This window comes from Pongo abelii, chromosome 7, assembly GCF_028885655.2.
Source record: "Pongo abelii isolate AG06213 chromosome 7, NHGRI_mPonAbe1-v2.0_pri, whole genome shotgun sequence".
NCBI classification, from domain to species: domain Eukaryota; kingdom Metazoa; phylum Chordata; class Mammalia; order Primates; family Hominidae; genus Pongo; species Pongo abelii.
Genome location: NC_071992.2, coordinates 127,456,015 through 127,473,031, shown reverse-complemented (window position 1 = coordinate 127,473,031; position 17,017 = coordinate 127,456,015).

Genomic DNA, 17,017 nt, shown 5'->3' with positions numbered 1-17,017 from the left:
CTGGAAATATATTCCTAAATTTGTAGTCACTGATAGGAGAGAGAAAGGAAGGAACTGTAAATAATTACATATATTTGAACGCATTTCCAGCTTAATAGGAAGAAACAAAGGTTCTGGTAACACAAGATATGGAAGATGAATTTGGCCAAAGTAAACAGTGTATTTTACATAATTAAAATCTGGCAGTTTACCCTTTTTTTCCAGTACCGATACCTATAATTTAATTGTTTTCCATTACATTGACTTAATATTGATAACAATGCTATTTGATATACTATCAAGGGTTTTTTTGTTATTTAGATAGTGATTTCTCTAATATGTCCTGTATTCGTTGTATGTTAAGTTGAGTCAGTGTTTTTTGTTTTGTTTTGCTTTGCTTTTATCATGTTATAAGTTATACTCTTTAATGAGTGTAATTTTTAAAGATCAGGATCAAAGTTGCAGTCATAAATTTTCTCTTTATTGAAAAGTGACTGCTATAATTATGTCCATTTTTAATTTTTTAACATATATACTTTTCTGACTGCTAGATTTTTGTCCCAATGCTTCCTTTCTTTTTTTTGTGTCTGGTTGAATTTATCTATTTTCAGCCCTTTATTATTTTATCAGTTATAATTTTACTTTTTATTAGTTTTGCTTTTGTTTTTTACTATTTATTTGTTTTGTTTTCTTTAGTTCTCTTTGTTGAATTTTTAAAATTTCATTCTGAAAATTTTAGATACAAAATTCGGAAGAGTTGCCAATAGAAAAAAATTCCTATATACTCTTTAGCCAGCTTTTCCTCATGTCAACATCTTAAATAACCATGGTACATTGATCAAAATTTAGAAATTACAGACACAATACAGCAAAATAAATAAGAGTAATTTATAAGAGTGACTTGTTAGGTTTCACAGGTTTTGGAGATCTTGTCCATAATTTTTGTTGCAAATATTAAATGTATTATATAAATAGTGAGTATTGTCCATAATTATATTATATTTTTAGTTTGAGAACATTGTAAGTTTGTGCAGTTATAAGAAATAATATGGAGTTCCCTGTAAATTTTCCTTAATATCTCTCTATTGTGATATAAAACTAAAAAATTACAATCAAGATGTATTTATTCATCAAAATAAAATTATTAAATAAATACATTAATTGTATGAGTTTATTATAGATTTACAAAGCTATATATAAGGGACTTTTCTTCCCAAATCTCAGAAGATTAATTTCAAATGGTTAACTCCATTTGTATAATTCTAACTGTTATTTCATTAATCTTATATTATTAGACTTCATTTTTAATTTATTTTCCACTTGATATAATAGGTTTTATTTTAATGTATAAATCTTTAATGTGTTACAGTCTACCTTCAAACAGTGATTGCACTTCACATATAGTATGAAAACATTGCAACAGTCTACTTCCATTTTCCCACATCTCTTTTAGTATTGTTTTGTTTTGCAATAGAAATTAATGTTACAAGCCCTATAAAGTATACTTTACTTTGTTATTATATTCGCTTCATTTTATTTTGTCATTATCTTTGAAGGATAATGAAAACTTATTCTATATTTATCTACACAATTACCTCTTCTGGTACTCTTTATTCCTTCATGAATAAACCAAGTTTCTGCCTAGTATTATTTTCCTTCTCTATAAAGGACTTTCTGTAACATTTCTTGTAGTATTCAATTATTGGTGATGAATTCTGTCAGCTGAATATGTCTATATGTCTTAGAAAGTGTTTATTTCATCTCATTTTTAAAAGATATTTTGGCTGGGTATCTAATTTTTGGTTGACAGTTTTGTCCCACAACTATCTCCACCTGTTAGTATTTTAAATATATATTTTTTGGCTGTATTAGTCTTTTGTGTTGCTATTAATAAATACCTCAGCCTGGGTAATTTACAAACAAAACAGGTTTATTTTGGCTCACAGTTTTGGTTCACCAGCATGGTGCTAGGATCTGCCTCTGGTGAGGGCTTCAGGGAACTTACAATCATGGTAAAAGGTGAAGGCAGAGCCAATGTGTCACATGGTGAGAAAGGGAGCAAGAGAAAGAGGAGAATGTTCCAGGCTCTCTTAAACAGCCAGATCGTGTGTGAACTTGTATAGTGAGAGCTCACTCAATGCTGCAAGGACGGCACCAAGCCATTCATGAGAGATTCACCCCATGATCCAAACACCTCCCATCAGGCCCCATCTCCAACACTGGGGATTACCTTTAAACATGAGATTTAAAGGGGACAAACATCCAAACTATATCATTAAATTATGGCATTTATGATGAGATGTTTAATGTCATCTTTGGTCTTCTGTAAGTAATTTTCCTTTTTTCCTAGGTATTTTTAATACTATCTCTTTTTCTCTACACTTCAACAATTGAATTACGTATCAACTCAAAGGCACTTCCTTAATATTTCTTTTTCTTTTTTTATTTATTAATCCTTTTGTATATTTAGAGATTTGATTTTCATCAAATTTTCAAAACAGATTTTGGTAGTGATTTCTACAATATTTACCTGCTGCTTTTTTTCCTGAACCCCAATTAAGTGTATTTTAGACTGCCTAAATTTGCTCCACAACTCACTACTCGCTACTGTTCTGTGTATAATTCTTCATTTTATTCGTTTTTGGGTTTTATTTGGATAGCTTCTGCTGCTACATTCTCGAGTACATGAGTATTTTATTTTACAGTGTGTAATATGCTGTTCATCTCATACAGTGTGTTTTTCATTTTAGATCCTGTATTTTACATGTCTTGAAATTTGACTTTGCTTGTGGAATTGTAAATGTGTCTTCCATCATGCTCATCTATTCTTCTGCCTGTTTCTGTCGACAGAATTATTACTGGTTGTAGGTCACATTTTTCTGCTTCTTTAATGTATTACAAATTTTTTTTGAGTTATTATTTTCTTTTTTTATTATTATTATTACACTTTCATGTCCTTTGTAGGGACATGGATGAAATTGGAAATAATCATTCTCAGTAAACTATTGCAAGAACAAAAAACCAAACAGTGCATATTCTCACTCATAGGTGGGAATTGAACAATGAGAATACAAATTTTTAAATAAATTCATGTATTGAGAATTTTACATTTCAGTGTGCTGTATTTTCTTATATGACTTTAAAAATTATTGTGCTTTCTGGTATACGTTAAGTAACTGGGAATTTTTTGAGGCTTTTTTTTTTCTTTTTTCCTTTTTTTTAAAGCCAGTATAAACAGTCTTTAGTTCAGGTCCAATTTAGCTCAACTATTGATGTAATAACTTCTAGTGGATTCTACTAATGCATCATCTATTAGGTCTTGTCATGAAATTATGTTGCCTGTTTCTTTCCAGTGGTATTTTCCTAGCCCCAGGTAGTTTTCTTTCTACAGCTACATAACAGCTCTCAGCCAAGCACTCAATGAGAAAGGTCTGCTCTTCCCCAGAGCTGCCTCCATCTTTCCATGCAACTCTCTTTTCTCTGGTATTCTGCCTTGGCCGTTCTAGCTGTCTTGCCCCTAGAACTCAGAAGCCTGTATCTTTCACTCAGATAAACCACCAGGTTTAGCTTGAGTTTCCCTGTCTCCTTTCCTGCTCTCTGGTCTGGAAATCTTTTCCAGATGGTGAGCCAGAGGCAATCATGAGGATCATTTGTTTATTTCAGTATTTTTGCTTACTAATCCATTGTCTGAAAGCCATTTTTTTCATATATTTTGTCTTTTCAAGATGCTTAATACTGGAGGATTAATTTGGTCTGGGTTATTTCAATACGAATGGAAGCTAAAGCCTTCTATTTATTTAGCTTGTACCACCAAAAAAAAAAGGAAGAAAAAAATAATTGCATAATATTTATATTTACTACAACTTTTTCTGGTCTCATTATATTTATTTTAATTTCTTTCCTTTTTGCCATGTTTGGGCATAACTGCAAATCTTACCCATTCTATTTTTTTTTTTTTTTTTTTTGAGACGGAGTCTTGCTCTGTCGCCCAGGCTGGAGTGCAGTGGCTCAATCTCGGCTCACTGCAAGCCCCGCCTCCCGGGTTCACGCCATTCTCCTGCCTCAGCCTCCTGAGTAGCTGGGACTACAGGCGCCCGCCACCGCACCCGGCTAATTTTTTGTATTTTTAGTAGAGACGGGGTTTCACCGTGGTCTCGATCTCCTGACCTCGTGATCCGCCCGCCTCGGCCTCCCAAAGTGCTGGGATTACAGGCTTGAGCCACCGCGCCCGGCCCATTCTATTTTTTAAGAAGTGGACACGTAAGCTTTTCACTATAAGAATATTTGCTTCAAAGTGGCAATTGTGCCATTCGTGTAAGTAATCAATTCTGACCCAATTTTTAGAAGATAATTGATTGGCAGTGATCATAAACAATCTTAATTCTCTTACACATTCAGGGTGAGTGTAAGTGTCAAGCACCTGTGATGTCTGTTAGTAGAAATATTAAATACAATCTAGCATGATCTAAACTCAGCTAGACTTGCTTGTTTTATGTTTTGAAGTTGTACATATATTTATTTCTCTAAAAGATGGGCAAGCAAATTTTAGAAAAAAAGTTCTTATTAGGGAGTTTTAGTTAACAGCCATAATTTGTTTATTCCATTATTCTCTAAAAGAAAAGAATAAATTATATAGTGATTATTAAATAACCTCATATCAATAATAGAAAATAACACAAAGGATTTCCTGAATCAATGCAATGTTCAATAATATTAATCTTGAAATGATAAGAAACAGGAGAATATTTAAAAAATCCATAAGTCAGCACTTATAATTGCTCTTAGGATCTTCTCTTAATTTATTCTAATTTTAACTACTCATTTCTCATGAAATAACATAAATTTTTAGTTGCTACTCCACCTATGAATTTCCGTTTTTTGTTTCATGTTATATATGAAATATTTTAACTGCATTATTTTCTTCTTAAAATCATGACCATGATTTTACTGATACAAATATATTTATTAAAATATAAAGATATTTAATTAATATGCAGTTCTTAAAGACTTTTTTCTTAACAACAAACATTCTTATATATATTCTGAAATTTTTTTGTTATTACCGTGTGAGAGGTTCACAAATCATCCTGACTACCATTATCTTTTACTTGTAAAAAAGCTTTAAAAGTATATAATGTACATTTTAAAGATATTTAATACATTAAAAATAAGACTTATGTCCATAGTATTTTCACTCAATAGCGATTTGACAGTGTTTGGATTTGAAAGAAAGTTAGAAATCATGAAATCAATAGTCTCTATTTGATTAATTAGGACACCGAGTTTCAAAACCATGCAATAACTTTGATAAGAAGATTATTGGTACTTCAATATCCATGAAATTTTATCACAATTTATTTCTAGTCTAAAACTATTTTTTTTTAATTTGCATTCAAAATAATAATGATTTGGGAGAAGCAGCTCTACAGAACAGAGTTGTTGACTTATTGCTTGGTTAAATATGAAATAAAACCAGCAGTAACCCATTTCTCTATCACTTACTCTTTCTAAACTCTTTATCTTCATTCTGTCCTTGAAAAAGTGGCAAACAGGAACTCACTGCTAAAAGGAATGGTGCTAGGGTCCAAGAAACTAAGGACAGCTGACTCCTTCAGGTACGGTGAGTAGTATGGAAAGTATTTTAAACTAAGTCCCCTGTTGGAAAAGCAATGTGTCCAGACCTATGAGTTGAAGAGAAATACAGTCTCAGATACCTTGTCTAGCCTCTGTAGATTCACAGACACATTTGTTAGCTTATTTTTAATATGTTTCATTTTGTTAAGCACTACCATATTTTGGCATCAGGTATGTCTAGTAGGAAGCACAAATAGTGGAAAAAAAGTTTTGGAAGTAGTCATAAATACGTAAGTTGTTAACTATGGTGACAATGAAGATGCTTTCAACCATAAATACAGAAAAAAAATCCTAATGTGTTAAAATAAGAGTTTTATTATCTCACTTATGTTGATGGGTGTTAATAGAGAGGAGCCAAGAATATTTAATTCTCAGGCTAAGTGCAGTCATGGATAATTTATTTTCTCTTCATCTTCTCACTCTGCCATTCTCAGCAGGTTTTTTTTTTTTTTATCCATATATGGTCACTATACCTTCATATAACATTTAGGCGATTTATCTTTATATGCTAGCGTCTAGATAAGTAAGAAATTATCCTTCTCTTGACATACTTTTTATGAACAAGGAAAAGCTTCCAACGAGCTCTCTGAATTGTTTCAGGATGCCTTCCATGGAAAGGCTAACGAGACTTTTCCAACCAGAGTAAAAGGCAGAATGAAACTCTAGTAAATTACTTGAGATACAGTGTTACTTCTCTCAAGGATGGTACTATACATAGCCAGCACCATTTTAGATACATAGGAGAGAAGTTAGTTTACTCTATAAAATGAATGACTTAGGGCATCTGGGTTTAATTCTCTCCCAGAACTCCAAGAGAAAAGCACAAGCTGTATAAACCATAATTCTTTCCATGGATCTGTGATCTAGGGATGCAAACGTCTTTCTTGAAGTAAATAACTGCTAGAGTAAATTGAACTTCATTGAATTTTTACTAGTAAATAAAAAGGTAGAGAATGACTGTAAGGTAGGAAATCCACTTTATTCAACATTTCTTTTTTTAAAGTGCTATCATTATGCTGTGATGTGTCACCCAGATACCCCTTCAGGACTGAAAGAATTATTTTGCCTGCTGCTGAAAGTGCTGGCAGAAGACATCCCTCAGTTGTCAGACCTCTTTGGGAATTGTCTCAGCTAGAAAGATTTTTCTCAGTCCCTATCATGCCCTTTCCCAGAGAAGTCTGTATCTAACGACAAGACACATAAAGGTCTGACCTCTTTGCCTCAATTTGAGGCAACACTGAAGGTCCATACTTGCTTCAGAGGGGGTCAGATGAAAACTTTGCTGGATGCTTCCCAACCCATCTCCTCCCTTTGCCCAGCCCTATTTGCTTCTTTTCTTTTCTGCAAGGGATGATCTCTCCAACACACCGAAATCAATCACACGCATGCTTGTCTGCATCTGCATCTTGGGTCTGTTTTTCCAGGTGAAAAGTTAGTTTTCAGTCATTTTGGATCTAAGTGTCCAAATACATGAAGAGGGACATGGATGTTGATACGATAGTGCTGGGAACGGGAGAGCGTAGTCCCTTTAAATAATACTAAAGTGGGGAAGACAAGGCAGGTCCCTGGCCAGGGCTCTATCCCCACGGACTTAGGTGAGGACAGGCACTCCTACTTTCATGCAAATGTTGCATTTTCCGAGACCACCTTGGCTCGCCATGCCCCCATCCTGGCCTTATAAAAACCCGAGACCCTAGTGGGCAGACACAAGCAGCTGGACGTCGTGAGGAACACATCAGCGGAAAAAGACAAAAGCGGCTGCTCGTGGAGGGCACACGAACAGGCATCGACAGGCTGGCAGGCCATTGATAGATGGAACGACGCGGAGTTTGGCTGGGGCAGTTGGAGGACAGCCCAGGCTTCCAAGCAGGCTGACTCCAGGGGAAAACCATCTCCCTAATGGCTCCCGCATCTGCTGAGAGCTACTTCCATTCAATAAAACCTTGAACTCATTCTCCGAGCCCAGGTGTGATCCGATTCTTCCGGTACACCAAGACAAGAAACCCCAGGATAAAGAAAGCCCTCTGTCCTTGCCACAAGGTAGAGGGTCTAACTGAGCTGACTAACACAAGCCACCTGCAGACGGCAAACTAAAAGAGCGCCCTGTAGCACATGCCCACTGGGTTTCAGGAGCCGTAAACATTCACCCCTATACACTGCCCTGGGGTCAGAGGCCCACAGCCTACCCCGTCTGTATGCTCCCCTAGAGGTTTCAGCAGCGGGGCACTGAAGAAGCGAGCCACACCCCCATCGAACTCCCTGCGAGGGGAACAAGGGACACTTTGTCATTTCAATGTCAAAGTTGTTTATGAAAAATGATAATTTGTGTAGACAGAGATATCTTACCCAGTAATATGCCTGACATGGCATATAAATGGGAACACACAAATATGTATGTTAACCAATGCAGTTTTTTTAAAGTTTATATTTTATTATTTTTATTTTACTTTTAAATTTCAGAGAACTTGGGCTCTGCTTATGATCATGAAGCTTATGTGCCAAAGCTGGAAAAATTCACATCTTAATACAATTCTCATGTTCACTTTGTTATATCCCGCTGCTTCCTTGTGAGAATAAAATCACCCATTGAGAGAAATCATAACAATTTGACAATAAATACTTCACAACAAAAATTGTATATTTCAGATGTAAAACACGTGACTAAATTAATTTCAAAGTCCAGAAAAAAGGAATTAAATTTTTTTAAGTTGTCTGTAACTTATTTGTGCTATGAGTTTATTTTGTAGAACTGTGTGTGTGTGTGTATTCACAAATATACAGTAACATCAATTCTTTAAAAAATGAATTTTAATTTAATTTTAAAAAAGAGTGAGACCCAATGTTACTAAATTTTAAGAATGTAAAATGTTCTGATGATAAATACCAATACATCTAACGTCAGGAAATCATTCTCAAAAACTCAGTGTCATTGTGTATGATTTTCACTTTCTATATGACAAATCCATAATATATGATATAAATCATCATATATAAATATTTGCACATATATGTTAATTCTCCTAGGAAGCTATACAGTGAAATAGTGTAGCATAAATAAAAGAGGAGGAGATATTACAAAATTATCTTTTGCCGGATATTCTATAAGAAAGTTCAGAAACATATAATGAATAAAATGCATAATGATTACGTCAACTCAAGGAACATTACAGTAGGAGAATAACATTTAAGCTTTAATTAGTAAGAGGTAGGCAGATGCCATATTTCAATGTGCAAATATCCTGCCAATTTTATAGACTGCTTTTTAAATGGAGACATGAGAATTTCTTGATATAGGATTAGGTTTCATAGTCAAGCAAAAAACAGCATTGGAATTGGCTTATTGGATAGATGTACAAAGTATAGTAATTTATTAGAAGGTTCAAAACCTTTTGGTGCAGATATGCAAGGCACAGAACTCATAGGCCAGCTCTTTTTAGGTCTTAGTAACAGCTTGTCATCTTTGTTGAATGTTTTCAATACACATATGCTCTGATCATTTTCTGGTATCAGTAACACACTTTCAATGATTTAACCTGAGCCTCTTTTATTAAATATCTTATATTCATTACTTGATTCCTTAACTTTATATTACCAAAATTTACAAAGTATTGTTGCATATATATTGATGGTAACACAGGGTTCCCTGTCTTTCATCACTCTATTTTTTTATTTTTTAAATTTTATTTTATTTTAATTCAGGGGATACATGTACAAGTTTGCTACATGATTATATTGCATAATGCTGAGGTTTGGGATTCTAGTGAACCTATCACCCAAAGAGTGAACATAAAATCCAACAGGTAGTTTTTCAGCCCTCACTCCCCTCCCATCCATAGATTCTAAGATAATTCTTAAAATTTTAAAATATAAAAAAGGTTTTTTAACAACTACAAGTTTTAGTGAATGAAAAGAGACACATTTTATTTAATCAAAACGTTTTTTAAAATATTAAATACTCTGTACCAGCAGGCATCCTTTGTCTTTCAAACCTGATTACTCCTGACTCCCTTGTCAATTCATTTATGACAATTTTCTTCAAATCACTATTCATTGAATTTTTGTTTCATCCCTTAATATCAACTGATTTTTCTTGAGTACTAGATTCCCATTAATCAAATATTTGATTCTAGTTTTCTCAAGTATAAGGAAAGAACAAACTTACTCATATACAGCTCCAAAATGACCTCAACCATTCATCTCCTCTTCAACTCCTGTATCTATTAATCTGTAATTGTTATATATTACTTTGTAAAAAGAAACAAAACAAAATAAAAATCTTTTATTGATTCCTTCTAGACTTTCTGCTTCCATAAATAGACTACAAGCTCATTAAAAGACTTTTATTAATATATTCCCCCAATTCCCATCATTGAGATAAGGTTGGATGTTATTTCCTCTTCCATTCTCTCTGACCTCAAAACTTAGAATATCTAACATTTTTTCAAAAAGAAAGAAAAAACAAAATTCAAAGTATGCCATGGAAATCAACACATTTTGGTAGAAAGAAGTAAATTTATAAAGTGTATTTTCTTCTCTGATGCATTTTCCAGCTCCACCAGAATTGTGTTTCTGGGAAAAAACTAGGACCTTGGAGCATGGGGTGGGGTGTTGAGGGGTGAGGGGGTGAGGGGGTGAGGGGTGTGGCGGAGAGGATAGTGGAAAACAAAGAAATAAGTATTGGAGTTCTTTATTGTTATTTGTCTAATTCTAAAAGTGAACTGAGCCTAGGAAGCTTTCTGGCTTTAAGGAGTGTAACATGTTATCCGGTATATCTAAGCACACAAGGCCAGGCGTGGTGGCTCCCGCCTGTAATCTCAGCACTATGGGAGGCTGAGGTGGGTGGATCATGAAGTTAGGAGTTCAAGACCAGCCTGACCAATATGGTGAAACCCCATCTCTACTAAAAATATAAAAATTAGCCGGGCATGTTGACGAGCGCCTGTAATCCCAACTACTTAGGAGGCTGAGGCAGGAGAATCGCTTGAACCCGGGAGGCAGAAGTTGTAGGAAGCCGAGCTCATGCCACTACACTCCAGCCTAGGCAACACTGTGAGACTCTATCTCAAAAAAAAAAAAACATTAAAAAAAAAACAAAAAACAAAACACAAAACAAAAAATAGGACAGGAATTCAAGTTAAATGAATGGTTTTGCTCTAAATCCCTGAAGTGGCAACAGGGATTCATATATTCATATGAAGTTCATATGAGAGTAATTGCATTTCAAATCTGGAAATGTTATTTTACGTTGTTCTTCCCCTTTTCCAATTCAACCTTGATACCACACACATCAGAACAAACTATGTTGTCTTACTCACAGGAAACGCTCATATTTGTAGTATTCTCACACTGTTGCATCTCAGCACATCATAATGTACATATAGGGAACTCATAATATCTTCTTCATTCCTACCACCTACACAAAACATATGACATAGCTTACAAACCCTCCAACTAAATGACTTTTGCAGCCCCTCATTTTTCATTCCATATGTTTATTTTGTTTCCACCCCATTCTATCTTTTTTTCTACTGTATTTTGTTTCCCTTTATGACTCTATATCAGTTCTTTTACATTTAACAACTTATTCTACAAACATTCTTCAAACACAAATCATATGTATATTTTAAGTTCAATTCATGAGTGGAAATATTCATTAAAACTATTTAAACTTATGCTATGTGAGCACACACATACACATATGTGGTACATATACATCATGGAATACCATGTAGTCGTAAAAAGTCATGACATCATGCCCTTTGCAGGGACACGGATGGAGCTGGAACCCATTATCCTCAGCAAACTAATGCGGGAACAGAAAACCAAACACGACATGTTCTCACTTATAAGTGAGAGCTGAAAGATGGGAACACATGAACACATGCAGGGGAACAACACACACTGGGGTCTGTCAGGGACAGGTGGAGGGGAGACGGAGAGCATCAGGAAGAATAGCTAATAGATGCTGGTCTTAATACCTAGGTGATGGGCTGAGTGTGCAGCAAACCACTATGATGCACATTTACCTATGTATTAATAACAAGCCTGCACATCCAGCACATGCACCCCTGAAATTAAAATAACAGTTGAAGAAAATTTTTAAAAAGAGTAAATGAACATTTGGAACACAGCAGATTTGCTGGTTTTCTTTTCTCCATTTATGATATTGTGTCCCAAAATCTCCATCTGTAAAATTCATAGTCAATTTCTAAAGGCTAATTCGAATGATACTTCCTCTGTTATTTTCCCTTATCCCTCATCTAGAAGCATTTTTTTTCTGCCCCTGAACATGAATTGTGCCTTTGCAGGGATGAAAGCAATCATATCTTCCTGACATCAACCTCAATTGTATCTTCCTTTTGTCAACCTCAAAGCCAAAAAAAGTTTATCTTTATAATTTCTATAACATTTAGCATGATTCCTAGCATATTGTACATCATAAATATATACTTCCTAAATATGCAAATCTATATATATTCTTCTAAATAATTATTTTTATGTTTGTCATATATACATTTTGCATATTTTCCATTGACAATAATGAATATGACTCTGATTTCTTTTCTTTCTTTTTTTTTTGAGATGGAGTTTTGCTCTTGTTGCCTAGGCTACAGTACAATGGTGCGATCTTGACTCACTGCAACCTCCGCCTCCTGGGTTCAAGTGGTTCTCCTGCCTCAGCCTCCCTAGTAGCTGGGATTACAGGCATCCGCCACCACTCCCAGCTAATTTTTTGTATTTTTAGTAGAGACAGGATGTCACTGTTTTGGCCAGGCTGGTCTCGAACTCCTGACCTCAGGTGATCCACCCACCACAGCCTCTCAAAGTGCTGGGATTATGGGCATGAGCCACCGCGCCAGGCTCTACAACTCTGATTTCTAAATGTTATCAGTTAATGTATAAGATAAGCAGCATTGTTTGTAAGTTAAAGTGGAAAGTGAGTGAGAACATTTTAATTTGAGCACTCCTATATCAATGACAACAGTAACTCTAAGGTGGAAGCTTGGTATATGCCAGCAATTTTCTGTGTGCTTAAATGCCTTATATATTTAAATTCTCATCAAACTCTTTGAAGTTTAGGTGTTTCTCAGATGCGGAAACTAAGATTAAGAAATATCAAATAATTTGCCTAAAGTTGCACAATTCAAAATATAAAAACAACAAAAACACACATGCACTAACCAAAATCTCTTTTAGACTCCATGTTCTATTGCAAAGTGATATTTGACAAATCTCTAGATATAATCTAACTTTATATTATGGAAAATATACATATTTATTTTTCACCACTTATTTTATTCAATTCCTTAAGTTACTTAAATGTCAGGTGGGCCTCCCTGTCCTTGATTTGAATTCCACAATTCTATGAACTTTAGAAATGTAGGCACTTCCGAGTACCCCTAAAAATGTTGACAAAAGTTGAAATTCAATTAAGAGAGGCTTATATACTTTATAGTCTTTCTTCCCTTTGGGTTTCTGCTTCCATTCCATTTGTAGTGCCTTTTGAATAAAACTGTGTTAGTCTAAACATGAGATCACACATATGGAAACACACACATAGACACACACAAATTAAAATTACTAATATTCTGAAAAAAATTTCCATAAGCATTAATGCATTATTTTTAAATGACAATCAAAAAATGCCATTGGAGACCATAGCAGAAATAACTGTTCCTCCACTAGCATTATCTGTTTTTTGGCTCCCATTTAATATCCTTCATTTGATCATCTTTGCTCTCTGCATCCCATTCTTCTTTAGAATAGAAAAGAAATTCAGAACTTCTAGTATAGATGTTAAAATAATACAATTATTGTACAGAGTTTTAATTATATTTTCTAACATATTAGTTACCTATGAAACGCCAGCAGGAGAAAATATAATTAACATGTCTTGTCAACTGTATTGTTGGAATTGACAAATGAAGTACAGGTATAAAACTATTTTCAATGGTTACATTTTTCTCTAAACTTGATTGAAGTTAATAAAATTTCTACCAATTCATCACTTTTCTATAATGTCTGATGTTTGACTTAGTTATTAGGGTAAAAGTACATAGTAAGAGCTTCAGAATAATATAACTAATATATAACTTAATTCTTCATATAGTTTAGTAATTTGAAACAAGATAAGTATATTTTCAGTTAACTTCAAAATATTATCTTTCAATGTCTATTGTTCCCTATGTCCATGTGTACCCAGTGTAGAGAGAATGAAGGGGAAGTGTTGAAAAACTATTATGCCTATTTGTTGGATCCTATGCTTACTACCTAGATAATGAGATCAGTTGTACCCCAAACCCCAGCATCATGCAACACACCTGCCCCTGTACCTCTTGAATCTAAAATAAAAGTTAAAGTTTAATAAGTAAATCAATTAAATTAAAATAAATAATAGGATACTTTCAAAAAAATTATCTTTCAAAACTCTATAACTTCCAGAAAATGTCCAGGCATTCAAATCTTAATTGTTTGTTTTATTGTTTACTTACAAATCTTATTCTTAATATTTTTAGCAATATTGATGATATCACAGTGAAATACCAAATATTTTTAAACATGTGAAATGAACAGATAACTTGCCACTTAGAACCAACTTTCAAATGTATATTGAATGAAGTCTTCCTTTCCCGTCCTACAGGAGCCAGATTACATCTGTATGTGCATTTGTGTGTGTTTTTTTTGAAATACTGCACACTCACAAACCTTGTTAAATGCCTAAAAAAAATGAATGTAGTTATAACCCTAAATTTCTTAACTCTGTTTATCTCTAGTTTATGTAGGATTCTTGTCTTCTGAAGAATGTGGTAAAAATTTACTTTGGCATCACTAGAAGTTTTGTCCAACACAATCATCAGCATTACCCTGGTGTTCTTCCTCTCTTGTCCTGTTCACCATCACCTCTCCTAGCAAAGCTAATTGTGGTTTTCTGTCCTATGTCATTGATGCGGCTGCCTATATGAGAACATGCTTGATAAGAACAAACCTTTGCCTGCATTTGAAGAGCTATAATAAAAACATACACAAAGATAAAATGATAGAATCTTCTTTGAGGAGAGAAAGAATTCCTCCCTGCCCTCTCTTCCTTAGCGTGTCTCCTTTATAATGCAATAGGCCCAATAAAGGCCTGGCCTTTTTATTTTACAGTGCAACATTGTAGGTCTTTTGACACTTGGAACTAGAAACACTTAGGTTTCCCTTAAAGTATAAAGGAGATAATCACAAGGCATAGCCGTTTTTATCACAAGTAGATAGAAGTTTTAATTGTTCCTTCTTTTACTTTACTTTATATATTTGTGTAAAATTCTGTTCAGACTTCATAGTCACTTTATGTCACCCCAAATGTATATGCCAATATTAAATTGTTTCTTCTCTCTTTTCTACATTGATCCAGAAGAGTCTTTTGCTGGCAAGATTATTTCCTGAAACTGTGTTACTCAAAGGAATAAGGTTACCTAATAATTTTTTCGTAGTGAATTTCTCCATGAAAATAAATCACTTTTCTAAATTCTTTCACTCATCCAGGACTATACCAATCTCTTCATGTTTTCTCCCAGCATATTCATCTAAGAGAAAAAAAAAATCTGTATTCTAGAAGAAGTTTGACCATGAAGTGCTATGACTTTCCTGTAAATGTTATGTATCATTTGAATTATTTTGAATAAAGATATGATGAAGTATACAACTCTGGATAATTTTGATTTTGCCTCTCAAGCACAAAACTTTAGGGCTATTTTTTATGGTTTTACACATATCAAGTCATCCACATATTAACTTGTTGGAATTCATGACTAACTAGCAAAGACAGGGAAATTAGCTACATTTCTGGCTGATGCATATTTGTTTGGTAAGGATGTTGTGATATGTATCCCTTTAGCAGAAATTTGTAGGGTGGTCTATCTGCCACTCAACACGTAACATTCTAGGAATTAAAAAAGGCCTCTGCCTTAAGGCACTTTTATTATAGTAAGGTAATTGTTTAGTGTGAAATCATCTCTATTTATCTGATTGTTGATAATTCTGATCTGTTGTCTCCTTGAAAATGAACCCCATCCTTCTATTAATGTCAAGAAGACTCTCAGACCATTCAAGTAGTGTGGTTTGATCTTTTAACTATGGATTTCCCAATCCCCAGGTGTAGATTTCACCACTTTTCCATCCTGAGTGAGAGTTCAGTGTTGGTGATTACATTGACATGGTTTAAGTCTAAACTCCATCATCTATGAGGGGTGAGTAAAATGAATTAAAACTTTTATGATTCAGTAACTTTACCTGCATAAAAAGAGATATTATTAGTACCTAATACACATGGTTGTGGAGAAGATTAACTGGTAAGGTACAAGTGGGTCACATGGAATAGTCTCAGGAATAATTCTCAATTTATAATAATTAGTACCATCTCAATCATGCTTGTCATCATTACTTCCAGTAACAAATTTAAGTGATTTCCATGAGAATATAGCAGCTTACTTCAGGAAAAGTAAGATTACACCATGTATTACCTATTGGTATTAAAAGTAATAATGTAACATACATAATTTATTATACTTAAGTGCCACAGAATAAATGTTAAAATGAAGTGTATTTTATTCTTGATGTCCATCAATGGCATTACAGTATGCTACAGCAATTAAAATAATGATAAATACAAAGAAAAGATATATATTCACATTTAATAAAAGAATAAGAATTTTCCCAAAGTGACAACTTTTTCCTTTTAATACAATCAAAATATTTTAATATAAATAACGGGTTTAAAATAAATGCTAAGAAAAAAATTTGTGCAATGAGGGTGGAAAATATATAACTTATTTAACTTATTTGAATCTCAGTCTCTTTTTTAGCAAAAAGGACTAGTCCCTAGGACTATAATGTTAATTAGCTCTTATAAAAACTAGGGTCCCCAAACAATAACTAGAAAATAGAGAAACGGTGCACAACATATTTTAAGCTATCAGCTTCAACATTTCCCTTTATCTTTTGACAAGAACACAGCCCCAGTTGGATTACTCTTTATTCATTCAGTTGTCTTCTTCCAGAAAAAATAATTTGAAAAGATTAAGAATGGAGCTCCACTTCATTATCACCAGCCAGACACTCCTGCTCCCTTGTGTCCTTTTTGCTAATGCTGGTGCTTTAATATGCAGAATGACTTCTCTTAAAACAATTGTGTATGCCTACAAAGGCACTTTCTAATATATACTCTGCATTTGCAAATTACTTGCTGTAAAAATGTAAGTTTACTTTCTCTCCCTCCTCCCCACCATATGTGATCCTGAAAAGGTAATTTTTGCCAAGGCCAATATAAATCAATTGTAAAATGAATCATTTAAATAAATTCAATTAAATATATAAGAAAAAAACCACAAAGTTTCGGGTTGCAGTTTTCTTAAATCCTATTAGA